Genomic DNA, 19,939 nt, shown 5'->3' with positions numbered 1-19,939 from the left:
GACCAAGAAGAAAACTAAGCATAGGGTTGTGAGTTTGCCCTTTCCTGTTACAGTTTTTCTAATAGAAACACAGAGTGAGTTCATGATCTTCTGTGTCTTCCCATCTACATTTCTTCTAGAGGCTTCAGCTTAATTTAGTACCTTAGTTCAAGGCCAAAGGCATCTTTGATGTGATAGAAAAAAATACAGTGTAAAGTTGTCAAAGTCCTTCAACTCCAGAGGCTGGCCTTTCATCGCAGACATAAAACACCTCCTTCTTGTCTATCCAATAAAATACATCCTACTTCACACCTTCTTCATTAAATGCTTTTGTTTGATATCTGACATTAAGTTTCCAGTGATCCACCTTTTGATACATTGTAAGCAGTAATAGTTACTTCTCTTAATTCTGATACAAAATACTAACAAGAATAATACTTTATGTTGGCTCATAACTCAAGGGTATTGGCAATCTGCTATAGAAAAAAAAAAACAAACACACAAAAAAAATGGTGGCAGGAGTTGAAAGCATCTGTTCTCTTGGCATCTGATATAAGGAAGCAGGAAGGAAGGAATGTTTGCTGCTCTGCTCCTCTTTCTCTTTTTCTTCAGTTTGGGACACCAAGCCATGGAATTGTGCAATGATCTCAGTAGAATTTATGCTGGATCTCACCACCTGATATAAATCTAACCCAATAATCAATAGTGGACTTGTGCAGTCATTTTCATATCAATCCTAAATAACATCAATTGAATACTAGGAAAATTCTTCATGGTGACCTCTTTGATTTCCAAAGACACAACTCCTGCATTGAATTTATGGAAGGAAATCCTGAGGCATAAATGATGCTCACATGACTATTTGAGACTTACCTGTCCAACCAACAAATGCTCATTTTTCATCTCTTTTACATTTTACAGAGAGAAATAATCCTGCTTGGATTAATTCCAGTTGTTTATCTTTTTTACAGATTTATTTATTTACTTATTTCTTTGTTTGTTTGTTTGTTTATACAGTATTCTGCTTGCATGTATGCCTGAATGCCAGAAGAGGGCATCAGAACTCATTATAGACGGTTGTGAGCCACCATGTGGTTGCTGGGAATTGAATTCAGAACTGTTGGAAAAATAGCCAGTGGTCTTATCCTCTGAGCCATCTCTTCAAGCCTGATTAATGCAAATTTTGTGAAAATAACTTAAGTTTCTGAGATTTGACACAGATGTAGTCAAATGGCTTTAGAGTTGGTCCAGAGTAACTAAAAATGTAGGACTAACACTCATTGTCAATGATTAGTTTAGCAAAAAGATTGTGGCTTTGATGTTGCCTTTCTTAACTTCTCTGATGGTCATGTTTTCCACACAGGTAATTTATACTATATTAGAAACCTCTCTCCATAATGCTTTGGAAGTACACAGAGATAATTAAAATCAAACAGAGAAATTGACGATTGCATCAGACTTTAACCTGAAAGTACTATTATAAATGGAATGGTGTGATTGGTGCTGTCTTTAATTGCATGTAGCCTTCCAACCCAATACAAAACTCTGTCAGGAATAACCAAATCTCCAACATGGTAGATTATCAAGCAGCTCTTAATTGCATTGAATCTTAAGATTCAATTCAATTCACATCAAAATTCCATCACAATTATTTACAGACCTTGAAAAGACAATTCTGAACTTCATATAGAAAAAAAATGATATCTAAAATAATCCTGTATAATAAAAGAACTTGTGAATCTATCACCATCCCTCATTTCAAGCTGTGCTACACATCAATAGTAATAAAAATCATATGGTATTGGCATAAAAACAGACAAGTTGATCAATGGAATCTAATCAAAGACCCAGAAATAAACTACACACCTACAGACACCCGAGTTTGTATGAAGAAGCCAAAACCATACAGTGGGGAAAAGAAAACATCTTCAACAAATTGTGCTGATCTAACTGCATGTCTGCATGCACAAGACTGAGAATACATCCATATGTATCACCCTGCACAAAACTCAAGTCCAGGTAGATCTAAGATCTCAATATAAAACCAGATACACAAGATCTAATAGAAGTTAGAGTGGGAAATAGCCTTGAACTTATTAGAACAGGAGACCACATCCTGAACAGACAGAATAATATCTCAGGGACAAAGATCAACAATGCAAAAATGGGGCCTCATGAAAATTGGAAAACTTCTCCAAGGCAAAGGACACTGTCAATAGGACAAATTAGCAGCCTTCAGAGTGGGAAAAGATCTTTACCAACCTTCCATCTGACAGGTGACTAATATCCAAAATATATGAAGAACAAGAAATTAAACACCAAAAAACCAAAATAACCCAATTAAAAATGGGGTACAGCACTACAGAGAGATATCTCAGCAGAGGAATATTTAATGGTTGAGAAGCAATTAAAGAAATGTTCTATGTTTTTAGCCATCAGGAAAATGCAAATCAAAACAACTCTGAGATTCCATGTAACACCTGTCAGAAAAATCAGCACATGATGGTGAGAATGTGGAGAAAGGGGAGCTCTCTTCCATTGCTGGTGGGAATGAAAATTTTTACGACTATAGAAATCAATCTGGATGTTTCTCAGAAAACTGAGAACAGATCTTACTCAACACACAGCAATTCCACTCCTGGGCATATACACAAAACATGCTCGACCATACCACAAGGAGACTGCTCAAATATGTTCATAGCACATTTATTCATAATTGCCAACAAATAGAAACAACATACTGTGTACCTCTACACTGTTCCTAAATATCTCTAAGTTCTGGTATATTTTCAAACAATTAAGAGCATTTAATTGTTATATATTATTGTATATCCATTATTTATAGGTGATAGTATACATACAAAATCGAATGTTCTTAAAATATTTTAGAACTTAGATGATACAAAAAATTGAAAAGTATCCTGTGACTGTCTCTCAGTATAACAATACATCAGGTCAAATAAAGTGTAGAGAATGATAAATGTGAAATTATCAATAACTTTAACCCACATTATATCAGATAACTAAATGTGGACAGAGTCATTTTTATGTTAAATAGCAAAATATCTCTTCTCAGCAGAAACTTCAGTTCTACAATTAATTGAAAATAAGAAAACATCAAAGATTTTTCTCTGGTAAATTATTCACTCACCCAGTGAATTTTTTCTGGCTTCAGCAATATTTAGTAGAGATGCAGTAATCTTCGAAAGAATTTTCTCTGGCCTCAGGAGTGTTTGGTAGAGATGCAGTAATGTAGCTCAACTCTGGAGTCAGATCCTCAATGTGTGGAGGGGATAGATCTAGCAGGGTATGGAGCCAGAATGTTTGGAAACACACTCTGTGGAGTCTGGAGAAGAATGAACCGGGTTAGGCTCTGGAATCTCCTTTTATGGAGGCTGTAATGACCATGCCCACTTCCTCCCCTGGTTGGTTTTACTAATGCTTCCAATAGGTAAGCTCCAGTGGATTAAATCAACCCTCTTTCCAATCTCCACAAGCAAATCTCCATAAGGTTTCCTGAGTCATTGTTTAGCTGGGTGGAAGCTCACACCTTTAATCCCAGAGTCATAGGAACTGTACTACTGAAGCAGAAAGATTTTTTTTTTTCATTCCAGGCAGCCTAAAATATAGAGTAAGAACTTTGCTTTTTTAAGAAAGTAATTTTACAATATTTTGCTGTACCTAAATATTTCATGTGCTTACATTTTGCTTTTGTTCATGCAACAGATGATGATGTCATTAACTTCTGATTCTAGCAAATACCAAAGACTACTTTCTCCAAACATCTTCATTCTCTACTCACTCAACTTTATTTTCAAAAATGGAGAGAAAGAAAGAAAGAAAGAAAGCCATAAATCTCATTCTATTTACTATTGACTCTGTAGAGTAACATTGGAATTCAAGGTTTTCTAGGTCCCCAGCTGTTTAGAGTTCATGTTGACCAGACAGAGAATTCTGTGATAGTGCTGTAGATATGCAATAGTTAAGAACCTTCCACATCTCAGTCATTAAATTTTGCCCATGGGTGCTGAGTTTGTATTTTTAGTATTTTTAGCTGAAATAAAATTGCATCACTTTCCCCTTCTCTTCCCTTCTTACAGATCCTTTAAATCATCAGCCACAGAAGGTTTGGCTAGGGTCTTAGGTGGATCCTCACACCTCCAAAGATCTGGGTTGGGTGGGTCTTACTACTTGAAATAATTCAATCAAGAAAAATCTCTCTAAAGAAAAATTCCAGCTGGGCTGGTGTGGTGGAACATGCTTATAATCCTAGCACTCAGGGAGGCAGAGACAGGTGGATCTCTGAGTTCAAGGCCAGCCTGGTGTCCAAAGTGAGTCCAAGCCAAAAAAGACCAGATAGAAACACCATGTCTGAAAAAAAAAGAAAAGAAAGAGAGAGGGAGAAAGAAAGAAAGAGAGAAAGAAAGAGAGAGAGAGAAAGAGAGAGAGAAAAAGAAAGAAAGAAAGAAAGAAAGAAAGAAAGAAAGAAAGAAAGAAAGAAAGAAAGAAAGAGAAAGGTAGATTCCAGCCTTGTGGGTTTTAGTTAACTCCACATGCAATCAAGTTGACAAGCAAGAGTAGCCATCACAAGGGCTGACCACTTTGTGCTAGGTTATCAGTTAGGGAGCTCATCCCTCATAGAGGCTAATTCTTCGTCTAGGGGTGGGACTTTTTCAAAAATTTCCACTACCACATCAATATGTCCATTGTTCTAGTCTTGTTTATGCAGCCATTTCTAGAAGTGACACTTTCACAGCAGACTTCCTGGTATTCTGGCTCTTCCTAGCTTTCTCACCCTCTTCCACAATGTTTATGAAGCCAATCATGCAGGGGTTAGGATATAGGTTTATCTGTTGGGGCTGGGAGCCCCAACCATGATCTGTTGGTTTTTGCAGTCTGTCCAGCTGTGATATTCATTGAGTGTCTCTTCAATGTACTTGTAAATAAGCATTACTAGGCTTTTTGTTTGTTTTTACTACACTTGCAATCTACTGTTTTGTTTACTTTTATAGTTAATCAAATCAATGCTAAATTAATGTTGTTTCAAAAATTATGAGATCAAAAGACAACTAGCAGGAAAAGAGTGTTTAGGACTATTTTATGTTACTTGCCAGTTTTTCACATTGAGATATGCTTAGTATTTAGAGAACTCAAGGAACCATATGAGTATGTTGAGACAGATTCCAACAAGTGTGTACTAATGATGAGAAAGAGGTTAAAATTACATGTAACTCATCCCTTAAATCCTCTACTAAGATTCCAACAAGTGTGTACTAATGAAGAGAAAGATGTTCACTTAGAATGATAGCCAAATCCTGGAACAAATGTCTCAACCTTAGTTGAATAGGTTACTAGAAACCATTTAGCTTGTGCCTTAGAGAATCTTCAGGTGGTGGGGGAGGTTGATTTAAACAAAGGTGTGGCAAAGTTTTAGGGTGGATCCTCAGACTGTAAATTATCTGGATTTAGGTGGGTCTCCCTGCTTCCAATCATTCAATATATATATATATATATATATATATATATATATATATATATATATATATCTGAGGCTAAATTTCCCAGGCTCTTGCATTTTAGTTAATTGCAGATGTAATCAAGTTGACAAGCAAGAATAACCATCCCAAGGGCTGAACACTTTGTATTGGGTGATCACTTAGAAAGCTCATCCCTGAGAGAGGCTAATTTCTTGGTCTAGTAGTGAGTCCCTTCCAAAATTCTCCCTTCTACATCAACACATTCATTATTTTGTTCTTGTTTATGCAACCATTTTAAGACAGACTGTTTCACATCACACTTCCCTGTATTTTGCCTCTCAGAATCTCTTTGCCCCACCATCCACACTATTTGTGTAGCCACAGAGGCTGTATCTATGGAATATAGATATCTGTTGGGGTCGGGAATCACCATGATCTGTACTTTTTCCCTTGTAACCAGATGTGATTTGCAGTGAAGGTCTCCATTTGTTGTAAAGAGAGTCTTGTCTGATGAGAGGTAGTAGCTCATATAGATCCCATGGGTATATATTCAAATATTTTGTCACTCTTGACTCTCTTTCAGATCCTAGGCCCAGGTTACACTTTAACAATTTGAACAGACACAAGAGACTGGAAATTTGGCCAGTTTGGTGTATGGGAGATTTACAAGAAAAAATGCGAGAATCATTTTGAGGTACATCAGTGTTCTTCTTTTCCAGTAGTTGTTATCCAGGAGAGTTTTATCCACCTGGATGATCTGTGCATTGCTTGACAAGACAACTGGGACTTCTAGGATGTAATGACTTTTGTCACCCTGTGCTGTTCTTTACTCTGTCTTTACCGTTCTTTTCTCTGGTAGAGAAATAAGCATAATAGCTAGTTCCAAGTCCAGGTGGTCTCACTTACTATGGCATGCATGTTGGTGGTGGTCAATGCTGGTGAATAAGCATTTACAGAAGCATTATCCTACCCTGGCTTTCTACTCCCTGCTGAGAAAAGTCTTGAGGGGAAGCACCCAACACTGTTCTGAAAACTCAGGGTAGAAACACCCGAGCTAACTGTAACTGCATATTCTTGGTTCCTGTTAAATTGATTTCTTGTTTTATGCTGAGGTTGCCAACTAGGATAGAGTTTGTGTGTGCATGCACACATGTGTGTGTTCCTCATCTTTAAAATCTCCCTGCACCTCTCTTTCTCACAGGCATCAGTTCATAGAATCAGCAAGCCTAGAGAAGTCAGCATGCTGGTTACCATAATTTGGGTTTGTCACAAAAACTATGTGACCCCACAAAGACCCTTTGAGAAATCATTCTCAAACAAGAACTGATGTTGATCAGAGTAGAGCTCCACAAAAAACACGAGGTGTAGTGTGTCAAGTTTACATTGGGCAAGATTCGCAAGGCTGCCTGGGAATTGTTGACACTGGACAAAAAGGACCCCCAGAGTATCTTTTTGAAGGCAATGTTCTACTGGGCAACTTGTTCAAATTGAAGTGTTGAATGAGCGAAAGATGAAGCTGGATTATACCCTATGCCTGAAGGCTGAGGATTTCTTGGACAGGCAGCTGCAGAATGAGGTCTTTAATTTGAACCTGGCCAAATCCATTCACCATGCCTGTGTACTGCTCCGCAAGCATATCAGGATCTGCAATAAGGTGGTGAATATTCTGTGCTTCATTGTCCATCTGGACTCCCAGAAGCACATGGACATCTCCTCCTTTCTCATCCAGGCTAAGTGAAGAGGAAGAATGCCAAGAAAGACCAGGGTGGTGCTGGAGCTGGTGATGATGAGGAAGATGATTAAATCAATACCTTCCTGGACTTGAGGACTGAATGTAGGTTTCCAGTTGACTAATAAAACAGAATTGATACTTGGAAAAATTCTTCCTCTAATATGCACTTGGGGTTGCTCTGTGAGAAGTGTTTTCCTTTAGGCAATCTCTTGCAAGTGTACGAGCTTGTAAAAATGTGATAAATTTTTCAATTCTGTGTTCAATTTTTGTTATTTTAATTTTCTTACAAATTATTTTAGATTGGAGGGTCTAATGTACAAAAAAAAAAAAAACAAAAAGAAAAACAAAAGAGGAAAGTGTGACCATCATATTGTACTCACAAACACTTTTCTTAGCAGTGACAATGAGTATGAGTATTGGTATTTTAGGGACACAGGACCACCAGCTATAGCCAATTAAATGCAAATTTGTCAAACACTGAAAGTTTAAGTTGTCTGGACAAAATTTGCCTCAATCAAATCAAAATGAGTTTTAGTGTAGATATTTAAAGAGATGGGCACCTGTTGGTTGGATAGCCAAGTCTTGTACAATCATGGGAGCTTCCCTTATGACTCAAGGTTTCCTCCCATAACACAGGAGGGTTTCCCTACTGTTCATCATGATGGAATTTAGATAGACATAGAAACTTCTGGACAAGTCTGTGAAGAATTAGTGCCAATCCATTCACTTTAGTTGGAAAGAGCCACCCTAATTGGTAATAAGATTTATTTATCCCTTCTATGGATTAGAGTCTCAAAATGAAGAATAGGGGAAAGTGGAGCTGAGCAGGAAGCTTTCCTAGAGTTCCTGCTTCCTAATGCTTTGGGGATGCCATTAAAACAGCTGCCTTGGGATCCTGCCACCATTTTTTTCCCACCTTGATGGACAATATCCTTGAATTGTGAGCCCCAATAAGTTCCTGTTCATGTAAAATTAATCAGGAAAAAGGAAAGTAACTAATATGGTCTTCAAGTGTCAAGAGGTTGTAGAGGAATGTTACTTTAGAACATGGCTGTTCTGGTAAGAGATGAGATCCAAAGATCTTCTAAATCTCTGTGACCCAGCTGGAATACACACACACTTTTAATTCAGGAGACAGAGTCAAGCAGATCAGAGATCAAGGCCAGCCAGGTACAGAACCAGTTTCAGGAAAAGAAAATCTTAGATCCAGGTGTGGGGATACATTCCTTTAATCCCAAACAATGAAGATAAAATTAGGTTGCAGAAAGAAGCACCCATGCTTGGAATTTATGTCCACTTGAGTGGCAGAAAAGATGACAAATCACTGAAGATTTGACAGAATAGGATACGCCCATTCTCATGAGAAGAAATAGGAAAGAGGGTCATCTTAGGTGGCAATACAAATTGATAGGAGCCAGTTTTACTGGGACAGTAATAGAGAGACTGTGGAGAGAGAAGTCAGGTAAAACCTGCAGGAGCCAGAGAGTGAGATGGAGCCAGGAAATTAGAGCAGATTTCTGGAGTTAGTTGGAGGCTAAGCTAAGCAATTCAGAGGCCTAAAGAAAAGCCAGATTGAATAAGTTAGCTGGGAGAGGAGTTTGAGTTAAAACAGCAGAGTTAAACCAGCCAGACCAAAGCTCAGTAAGAACAAGAATGGGCGATCATATAAAGCAGTAAGTCTCAGAGGCTGAAGAAATCCCAGGCCTAGGTTAGAGTGTATGGAGATTAGAAGCTTCCAGCAATAATCCTAGGCTAGCAGAAGAGGAAGTATGCCTCTCAGACAATTAACTGAACCAGGCAGATAAAACATACTTTTACAAGAAGTGAAACACTGAGATCTGCATTACTAGTTAGCTAAAATCAAATATTAAAGCAAAGCACTTACTAGGGAAAGAGTGAAGTAAGGTTGCATTTTCTTGGAGAGACAACCAAAGAAAGAGGTGACTTACTCCAGTGAAAAATATGAAAGCTTCAGAGGTTTGAAATGAAGGTGTTTTAACTCAGAAATATGGCATTCTCTTTCTTCCTTTTTTATTATTTGAGATTTTTACTTTACAACTCTTAAGAGTGCAGTCTCCCTTCTCACTCTACCCTCAACTTCTGCTCCTGCCCCCCTCCTGTCTTCCTTTTCCCCCAGAAAAGAGGAGCTTCCTCCCCTACTGACCCGGCCCGCAGGTCAGTCTAACAAGACCCTAAGGCAGGGGATGAGAATGGGAAGGGACAAGAGATGCGAAGAATGGAGACAAGCCAGAATTCTGATCAAGTCTCGGGTTAATTGTTCTTTAGGTTACAGCTTATAAAGAGTAAGAATGGGCAGTTCAGGGGGAGGAACTAGTTTCAGTGAAAAACACAGAGCAGGATATTCTGCAGGAAATTCTAAATGCAGGAGAATAACTCTCAGGTAAGCAGGAGAAAAGTTCTCATGTGGATACCTGACAAATCTAAATGGTTGAGCACACATCTAAAGAAGAAACAACACCTGTGTTCCAGGGGTGAAAATTCGCCATGTCCTGCTAAGCAGACTGTGCTTCATGGATTACAAGCAGCTTAGAATCCAGCAGCCATTTTATAGCTCCACACATCCTACTCCATTCCAACACTCCCCAGCACATTAAGTCACATTAGGACTGGGCATATCCTCATTCCCCAGGCTAGGCAAGACAGGCATGCCAGGAGGAAATGATCCAAAATCAGACAGTGGAGTCCATCTTAGAAACAGCCCCCACTCCACTTGCAGTCACCCCATATGAAGACCAAGTATTCCATTTGCTACATGTGTGGTGGGGGCCTAGGTGCCAAAGTTGATGCATGCTCCTTTGTTGATGTCGCAGTCTCTGAAAGCCCCCCTGGGTCTGGGTTAGTTGTCTCTGTTGGTCTATTTGTGAGGTTCCTGTCCCTTTCAGGTCCTTCCATCTTTCCTCCAACTCTTCCACAGGAACCTCAGAGCTCTGCCCCATGCTTGGCTGCAAGTCCCAGCTTTTGTCTGGATCTGCTGCTGACTGGAGCCTCCCAGAGGACAGTCGACTTAGGCTTTTTAAGCAGAGCAGAGCATCACTATTAGTGTCAGGGCTGGCTCTCTATCCTTGGGTAGGTCTCATGTTGGGCCAATTACTGATTGGACTTTCCCTTAACCTCTGTTCCCTCTTTAGCCCTGCACTTCCTGTAGACAGGGTAATTTTTGGATCCCAGGTTTTGTTGGTGGATTATTGTTCCCCACTTTCCACTAGTCCTGCCTGTCTAGAAAGTGATCACTTCAGTCTTCATGTCCCCCTCCACCTCTGCTATCTCTTCTAGTTCTCCTCTGAGTGACATTCTGACACCCTCCCTTGTCCCTCCTTGTTTCTTAGCTTCTTTGGGTTTGTGGATTACAGTATGGTAATTCTCTACTATAGGTCTAATATCCACTTACAAGTGAGTACATACCGTGTGGGTCTTTCTCGGTATGCATTACCTCAATTAGGATGATCTTTTCTAGTTTCATTCATTTGCCTGCAAATCCCATGATTTCAAAACAGAGGAATATCAAATGGCTTAGAAGCACTGAAAGAAATGCTTACTGTCCTTAGCCCTCACAGGAAAGCAAATCAAAACTACTCTAAGATTCCATCTCACACCAGTCAGAATGGCTAAGATCAAAAACTCCAGTGACAACTCATGGTGGCAAGCATGTAGAAAAGGAGAACATTCCTCCATGGCTGGTGGGAGTGCAAACTTGTGCAGCTTCTCTGGAACTCAACTTGGCACTTTCTCAGAAAATATTGAATAATTCTATCTCAAGGCCCAGCTGTACCACTCCTGAGCATATAACCCAAGAGATGCTCTACCATACAACAAGGATATTTGCTCAACTATGTTCATAGCAGATTTATTCATAAGATCCAGCAACTGGAAACAACCTAGATGTCCCACAACCAATGAATGGATACAGAAATTGTGGTACATTTACACAATGGAATACTACTTAGCTCCTAAAAACAAATAAATCTGGTATTTTCAAAGTCAGGTCTGAAAAATCTGCTCTGAGGTAACTGAAAAATATGGTTCTTTCCCTCTTATCCTTGTCCCAAACCCCAGGCAATTAAACCTTAACCTTAGTTGAGCAGAGTAGTGGAAGCCATTTAGAATCTACTTTCCAGAATTCTAGGGCAAAAGAGTAAATGATTTGGTTCTTTTAACCAAAATGTTGGGCTGTGATAAACCCTGGGCAGAGCACCCTGAGCCTCTTCTTGGTGAGCTGAGGATTAGAGAAGGCAGGTATGGGGTGCAGTGCTCCTGAAGTGGAGGCTGATGAGTTTCCTCTGTTAATACCAATATTTTTAACTGCATCAATTGTTTTCTTAATGTCCAATTCTTTTCCTATTCTTGTACTTTAGTTATTAATTCTACAGTTTGCTATGTCCTAATAAAGGTTTCCTTTGACAAACAGAACCTTTTTGTTTTCATGCAATCCTTTCCTATTCCAATGAGATCAAGGCTATGGTTCACCTCTTCTATCATATTAAATGTATCTTTGATTCATTTCTATTGGGTTCTGTACAGGATAATAAATATGGTTATATTTTTGCCTTTTACATACAGCCATCCAATTTAACTGGCAATTTTTATTAAGATGCTCTCCTCTATTTTGTATGTAATTTTTGGCCTTTTACACTTAAAAATATTACATGTTCATAAGTATATGAATTCATATGTGAAGATTCACTTTGGCTGTTGATAAGTGTGTCAAATTATATGATAATGCCAAAGTGTTTTCTATTCTACTACTCTGAAATACAATTTGAAAACAGGGATAGTGGTATCTCCAGGAATTCCATTATAATACCTGGATTATTTAAGCTTTCTTTATTTTTTTTTATATTTCCATATATGTCTGAAGATCTGTACAAACAATGTCTGTACAAACAATGTCCTGGTGTTGGATTTGCACATGTTTATTCCCAACATTTCAAAGGCAGAGACAGATTCCTGTTTGTCTGATGCAAGACTAGACTCCATAGTTAGTTCCAGGACAGCTAACACTACATTAAAAAACACCCTGTCTCAAAACCCAAAATATCGTGTGTCAAGTTAAAACAAAATTAGCCAGCAAATACACATCTGTGCTTAAAACCATTAAAATAGAATCCCACATCTAAATAATATTTTTATAATGCTAAATCCCACTGAGGGTCCTGAGCATTCTTGAAAATGGCTTTAATTCTGAACTTGAATATTACTGCTAATTGATAATTATGAAATGTATGTAAAGACTGATAAACAAACAAAGAAACAAGAAAAATCTACTTAGAAAGGTGAGGACCACAAATGAAAAGGAAACATAGTCAGCCATATTTAATAGTATTTTATTGTATAATTACAAAAGAGAGAGAGATTACCATACAGAAGGAAATACTTAAACAGCACTAAAGTAGTGGATTACAACTTCCTATCAAAATTTGCAGCCAAAGGAAAAGAAAGGCCTGACAGGGTAACTAAAGGTGCCAGGAGGGTAACTGTATATGAGGGAACTCTTGGCTACATCCAGGAAACTTACACATCCACCCTCACAATCAAGGAGCACACCAACCCAGCCCATTGTCATCTCTATATGGTGTTGAAATTCTGGGCAGGTGGTGAGCAGACTGTACTAGTTACCCTGCTTCACACAAACAAGAAGAAATACACCCTCAGGTTCATTCTGTTGACTGTCATCCTGAAAGACTCCTAGAGCCCATTCCAAAGACTTGGTTAAATTCAGCTCCCAGTAATATTTCCCAGAGCTGAAGCTTTGTGATCCCCTGGCAGCAAAATAGTGTTGAGATGATTTCACAGATGTCTCCTGATGGTGAAATCTAAAGTTGAATCTTCTCACAAAATCAAATGGGGTCATACTGTCAGGGGCTAAGATTGCTTTTCCAAATGAAATATACACTGTGGAAAGAGGCAACATTTTAATTAAAATGAGCATTTTAATTTCTCAGGTCAGAGAGGTACCTGGAGATTGCCTGAATTATAAGACAGACATCTAAGCCTAGAAGGTTAAAGGTGGCTCAAACACTTTAAAGTCAATAAATTCCACAAGAAACAGAATGGAATCCTGATGAAAAAAAGAGAAGGGAGCTTCATCCTACTTCTGTCAGGTGACTTTTAATTACACCTGACAAAAGGAAGATGAGTGCATTCCTTCAAGGTCTAGAGTGAAGGCTGTCCTCATGGGCCTACATCAAAACTCATTTCTAAGAGAGAGGCGATGATAATCATATCTTTATTTGCATGTAAGCACTCATGTTTATACTCAAGGAGAAGCTAAATATGCATTAAAAGTGTTTTGCTGGTTGTAACTGTCTGCCTTTATCCAATTGGCTTCTCTGATACTCTTTCCCTGTGAGGGTATAATTCACATTTAGATGTAACAGGGAAATTTAGACACTGTCTCATGTCCTACAAATTGGTTTTATTTTTATTGCTCATGATATATACCCTTGTGTATATAGTTATTTTATATTTATTGATTTAGTTCTTTTTTATACAGTCTTGGTATATATTTTTGACTGGCCTGGAACTCAGCATATCAACCAGGCTAGCCTCAAACTCATGGGTAATCCTCATGTCTTGACATTGTATTGTTGGGATTACAAGTGTATAACACTATAATTTGTATATTTTTAATCTAAGAAGTGAAGGTACTTTATAAATTCTACAGCAAAATGTTTAAGGAAAGACAGTCAAATATGTTCATCATTGGGTTTATTTAACATGAATTAGATTATATTGAATTAATTTATCATTCCTTATGTCACAAGAAAAAAACTGATAATATATTTTCATCCTGGATCACATACAACAATATATTCATGTTCATGTATATTTTTAAATGACCATGTGAATAAACATGATTAGAAATGAGACTTACATTGACACATATTTCAGTGGAGATTAAAAAAAAAAAACAGGTTGTGGTAAGCTTATCTCAATGTTGAAGTGCACCTCTGGTCTTTTCAGCAGTGCTGACACTCACCTTGGAAGCATTTGCACCTCTCTATCAGTCCAGTGATGGGCAAGGCACTGAGCTCTGGTTTCATAGGCTGGGACATGCAGAGATGCACTGACTCACTCCTGCAAGGACAAGAAGACTTGATGTGCCTGGTGCTAAAGACACCATCACAGTGATGAGGAGAAATGCCCACTCCAAGTTCAGACAGTGACCCAGGAGTTAAATCCCTTCCCACACAAGCCTGACAACTTGATTTCAATCCCTGGAACCCATGGTGGAAGGAAAGGACTGACTCCTGAAAATTGTCCTCTGACCTCCACACGTGGACAATGGCACACGTGCATTCATGCTCCAACACAAAACAAGCAAAACAAATTAGTACAAGTAAAGAGTTGACTGAAAATCTTTAACACAAGCATTTTCTGATATCATAGTGACCCCAAGACCAGGAGATAGTTTAGTTTCCTCCTAGATACTCTTTGGAGCCCTTCCTGCTACCAATATGTTTGTCCATGTGTCCTGCTATTTCTTCTACTACCAGAAAATGCTGCTGATGGGCCTCAAGATTTATGATTTCAAAAGTCGATATTTTATCACCAAGTCCTCTTGCATTACTGCTTTACTATTATGTAGTAAGTAAAGACACTTTCTGGTAAAGAACAGATGTCATGTACATGAAACCTATCTCAAACATCATACACAAGCAATTGAGTATTATTCATATCTAAAGGATATTTTTAGTTTCCTAAGGCAGCTTGATCAATTTTATAGCCTAGTTCAAGGATCCTGGCTTGCACTGATGAGTCTACTCACCTTCTGAACACATCTTCCAAGTCCTGCAAAAACAACAAGGATAGTTTAGATTCATGAAGAAATGGCTTACAATGTTTTTGTATGGAGATCATATAAATGTTAGTCATCATCAAACTTATTGATCTTTCAAATTTATTTTCATGTCTTAAGATAAAACCAACCAAGCAAATGAGCAGAAGAGAATTCTTGATGAAATCAGACAGTGAGGGCAATATTGGAGAAGAACATGCATAGGGATTGTACATTGTTTTACAACCCACAGATGTCTACATGTGGGACTTTCCTTGAGCCTGTCCACAAAGCACAGGAATGCTTTTACTAAGAATACTTTCAAACTGTGACCGCACCCATGAATGACACCTCATGCCTATAATTCCGGAATTTGGGGTTTTGAGACCTGAGGATTACTGTGAGTTTCAGGCCATCATTCACCTACAAAGAAGTCCATACATCAATGTTTCACCTTCCAAAGAACAGACAAAAATACATTTTGTAAAGAGAAGACATTAACTATGAATTTATTTAAAACTATACATAATTTTAAAGTAGAGGCAAAAAAGAATGAATGTTTTGTAACAGGAATAACTGAATTTGGGATTTTAGAGAAGCAAGCTACAAAAGAAAAAAAATGAGGAGATATTCAATGGGGAATCCACAGACACAGTGTCAAAATCTTGCTCTTTTAAGGTTATGACAGAACATAGTGTCTCCAGATTATCCGTAAAATCCATGCACTGACAATAAGTTCAGGGAATGTGGACAGCTATCTTAGATGTAACAGTCCCAGTGTGGGCCTCAGATAACAACGCACTTTCATGCACTCCTCCATGCTCACCTGGAGCAGCACCACATATGGCTGCTGGAATATTGTCATCAGCTCCCGATACATTTCTATTAGTTGACTCCTCTTTTGGACCATCAAGACTTCACTTTTCCTCAGTTTCTCTAACATAGTTTGGCCTTCATTTTCCATATACTCTATATGCTGCTTTTCTTCTTCATAATGGATTGGATGTAGTTTCCTATATTCTATCCTGATAATTTCTTTCCGAAGAGTCACAAAGTCCTGAAGGAAAAGCCCAGAATATTTTATCATCTCAACTGATTCCATCTAAGCTTAAATTCGACTGGTCGATTCTGTCACTGTGGTGTACACACTGATTTACTGTGCCCACTTTTCAGAAATGGAAATTATTTTATTTCATTCATCTTTCTTTGTTAATGGCACAATCAAACAAACCCATCATTTTCTCTAAGTATTTTCATCAATTTAATGAGATATTGAGCCAATTGAAAAGATTTTTTGATAATTCATATGTTCAAACAAATATGACATTCTGCTCATAGTAATTAAATATCATGATAGAGTCATAGAGTCAAACACACTGTGCTAAACTGACAGGAAGTCACTCATTAGTCTCAACATTCTCCACCATAGCCTGGCCATGCTCTCTGAGTGGAGAATTGTATGTTATGCTCAGAATTAGAGGCCTGCATAAAAGGTTTTCCTAGTATCAATGCCCATGCCTTATTCTCAACTTGTGAATGAGCAAGTTTGCAAGAGAGCTGCCTCAACCTATTTTCAAGCTGATTTTCAGCATCAGTTTCATACCCACAGACCACTGAGTTGTCATTCTGTTCCCTGCCTTTAGATTCTCTTGATTTTCTTGGATCTTCTTCCATAAAGATGCCATCTGATTCAGAAATCTCTCCTGTAAAAAACAAAAAATGTTCACTTTAGGTAAATAAATAGTACTGATGGACTCTTAGGCAATGAACACTTTACTTTAGGGAGAGTAGAAGGATCACAGTGTCCTTCAATTTTTTTTTTTGTTGACAATGAATTTTAGATTTCCGGCAATAGAAATATAAATACAGCATAACCCTTTGTTAAGTCATTTATAAGCCTCACTGGGTAACATGCATCTGGTTGGGATTCCCAGATCCTTCTCTCTAGTTAATTCCAATGTATTTTTTTTTCTCATTTAGTCTCCAGTCATGGACAGTTTAGAAAGATTTGAACTTACTTGGTCCCTTTCCAGTGACCTGGACATGAGGAAATATAAAACTAGATATTATCTTTACACTTATGGGTTTCTAAAAAATATTCATATTTATTGTCACTCTCTCTCCATTACATGTTTAAAATTTGCCACCACTTAGAACAGAAAGGCTTCCTCATAATCAGGACAGGCATCTTCCTGTGCTCTGCTAAGCTCCCAATCTTCAGCTGTCATGTTCTCTCAGAACCATCACTTACCATTTGCCCCTCAGCAGCTGCTTCAGTGGGACAGTGCCTGTGACCCTTGTGCTCCTGAGAGTCAGAGCACAGTTGACAGAGGAGGACCCTGTTCTCCTCACAAAAGATCCTCTTTGCCTCCTTGTGGGTCACACAATTGTGCTCCTCAGAGCTCAGGTACTTCATGAGGCTGTCCTGTCTGGCAATGGACACCAGCTTCTTCAGAACAACGTTGGTTCTGAAGTCCTTCCGCTGGGATGGATGCCTACACGTGGGACAGTGGACAGGAACTTGCTGGTCTTCCCAGAAAAAGCAGAGGCAGGCCCAACAGGAGCTGTGTCCACAGCTTATGGTGATTAGGTCTGATAGGCAGCCCAAGCAGATGGGGCAGGTGAGCTCTTCCGGGAAAGCCTGTGAGATGCCTGACTCCATTTTCCTGAGGAAAGAAGCAGAATTGCTATTATTGGACCCCAGAGAAGCAAGAGACTGCTCAAAATTTGATTCAAGTTGTGATTCAATTCTGTCTATGGCAAAACAGGCTTCACTTTTCGCATGATCAAGGATAAAAGGAAGCATAGGATTTTGGGTGCTGATGTTTCCTGTTACACTTTCCTGACAGAAACAGACTAATAGCCGGACGTGGGGGCAAATGCCTTTGATCCCGGTACTCAGGGAGGAAGACACAGGAAGATCTCTGTGAGTTTGAGTCCACCCTAGTCTATGAAGCAAGTCCTGATCAGCAAAGGCAACACAGAGAAACACTGGTTCAAGAACGAAAAACAAAAAAATTCTGTTGACCTTTTGTGCCTTCTGATCTGAAATTGTCCTGGAGACTTCTGCCAAATGTCACCTTGGCTCTGAAGACCACACCCGCTTCCTTCCCTGGTTGCTTTTACTAATGCTTCTAATGGGTGAGCTTCAGTAGATTGAATCAACCCTGTTTCCAATCTGCACAAGCAAGTCTCCACAACAAGGTTTCCTGAGTTACTGTTTAGCTGGGTGGAAGCTCACACCTTTAATCCCAGAGTCCTAGGAAATGTACTACTGAAGCAGGAAGCTTTTTTTTAGTTCAAGGCCAGCCTAAAATATACAGTAAGAACTTTGCTTTTTTTAAAAAAAAGTAATTTTACAATATTTTGCTGTACCTAAATATTTCACAGTGTGCTTATATTTTGCTTTTAATCACGTAACAGATGATGATGTTGTCATTAACTTCTGAATCTAGCAAATGCCAAAGACTACTTTCTCCAGACATCTTCATTCCCTACTCACTCGTTATTTTCTTAAAAAAAAAAAAATCCATAAATCTCATTCTATTTACTATTGACTCTGTAGAGTGACACTGGAGTTCAAGGTTTTCTAGCTCCCAGCTGTCTTTAGTTCATGTTGACCAGACAGAGAATTCTGTATTAATGCTGTAGATGTGCAATAGTTAAGAAACTTCTGCATCTCAACCAGGTACTTTTGCACATGCTGAGTTTGTATTTTTCGTGTTCTTAGCTGAAAACTTTCCCATTCTCTTCCCTTCTTACAGATCCTTTAAATCATCAGCCACAGAAGATTTGGCTAGGGTCTTAGGTGGATCCTCACAACCTGGAAAGATCTGGGTTTGGGTGGGGCTTTCTACTTCAAATAATTCAATCAAGAAAAAAAACCTCGAAAGAAAAATTCCAGCAGGGTGGGTGTGATGGTAAAAGCTTATAATCCTAGCACTCAGGGAGGCAGAGGCAGGTGGATCTCTGTGAGTTCAAGCCTAGCCTGGTGTCCAAAGTGAGTCTAGGACAACCAAGATTACATTGAAAAACCCTGTCAAAAAAAGGAAAGAAAAGAAAAGAAAGAAAGAAAGAGAGAGAGAGAGAGAGAGAGAGAGAGAGAGAGAGAGATTCCAGCCTCATGGGTTTTAGTTTACTCAAGATGCAGTCAAGTTGACAAGCAAGAATAGCATCACAAGAACTGACCATTTTGTGCTAGGTGATCAGTTAGGGAGCTCATCCCTGATAGAGGCTAATTCTTTGTCTAGGGGTGGGACTTTTTCAAAATTTTTCACTACCACATCAATATGTCCATTGTTCTGGTCTTGTTTATGTAGCCATTTCTAGAAGAGGCAGTTTCACAAAAGACTTCCTGGTATTCTGGCTCTTCCTAGCTTTCTCACCCTCTTCCAAAATGTTTCTGGAGCCAATGATGCAGGGGTTAGGATATAGGTGTATCTCTTGGGTCTGAGATCCCCATGATCTGTTGGTTTACGCAGTCTGTCCAGCTGTGGTATTCCTTGAATGTCTGCCTGTGTGGCTCATTGCTTCTTTTCTATATTATTTGTAAATAAGCTTTCCTAGGATTTTTAAAACTGGATTTGCAATCTAATGTTTTGTTTACTTTGATAGTAAACCAAATCAATGATAAGTTAATGTCTCTGCAAGTATGAGATCAAGGAAGCACAGGAGGATTGGCAGGAAAAGAGCATTTATGATTACTTATATGTCAAGTCAGTTTTCCACGTTGAGCTGTGTTTACTATTTAGAAATCTCAAAGGATCATAATAAGTGTGTTAAGATGTAATCCAAGTTCATTGCAAATTTATTTGTAATGGGCAGAATCTAGAAACAACCTAGGTGTCCCTCAGCGGAGGAATGCATTCAGAAATTGTGGCACATTTACACAATGGAATATTGTTCAAATATTAAAAACAAGGAAATCATGAAATTTGCAGACAAATGGATGGAACT

At 38.6% G+C, this 19,939-nt stretch overlaps 1 pseudogene; it reads left to right on the top strand.

The window, feature by feature from the left end:
• Nucleotides 1-6,696: 6,696 nt before the first annotated feature.
• Nucleotides 6,697-7,259, top strand: LOC132654793 (small ribosomal subunit protein uS4-like; annotated as a pseudogene).
• Nucleotides 7,260-19,939: the final 12,680 nt, after the last annotated feature.

The sequence above is a fragment of the Meriones unguiculatus genome, chromosome 6 (assembly GCF_030254825.1).
Source record: "Meriones unguiculatus strain TT.TT164.6M chromosome 6, Bangor_MerUng_6.1, whole genome shotgun sequence".
In the NCBI taxonomy this organism is placed as follows: Eukaryota; Metazoa; Chordata; class Mammalia; order Rodentia; family Muridae; genus Meriones; species Meriones unguiculatus.
The sequence above is the reverse complement of the archived record's forward strand: the minus strand, read 5'-3'. Positions and strand labels throughout refer to the sequence as shown.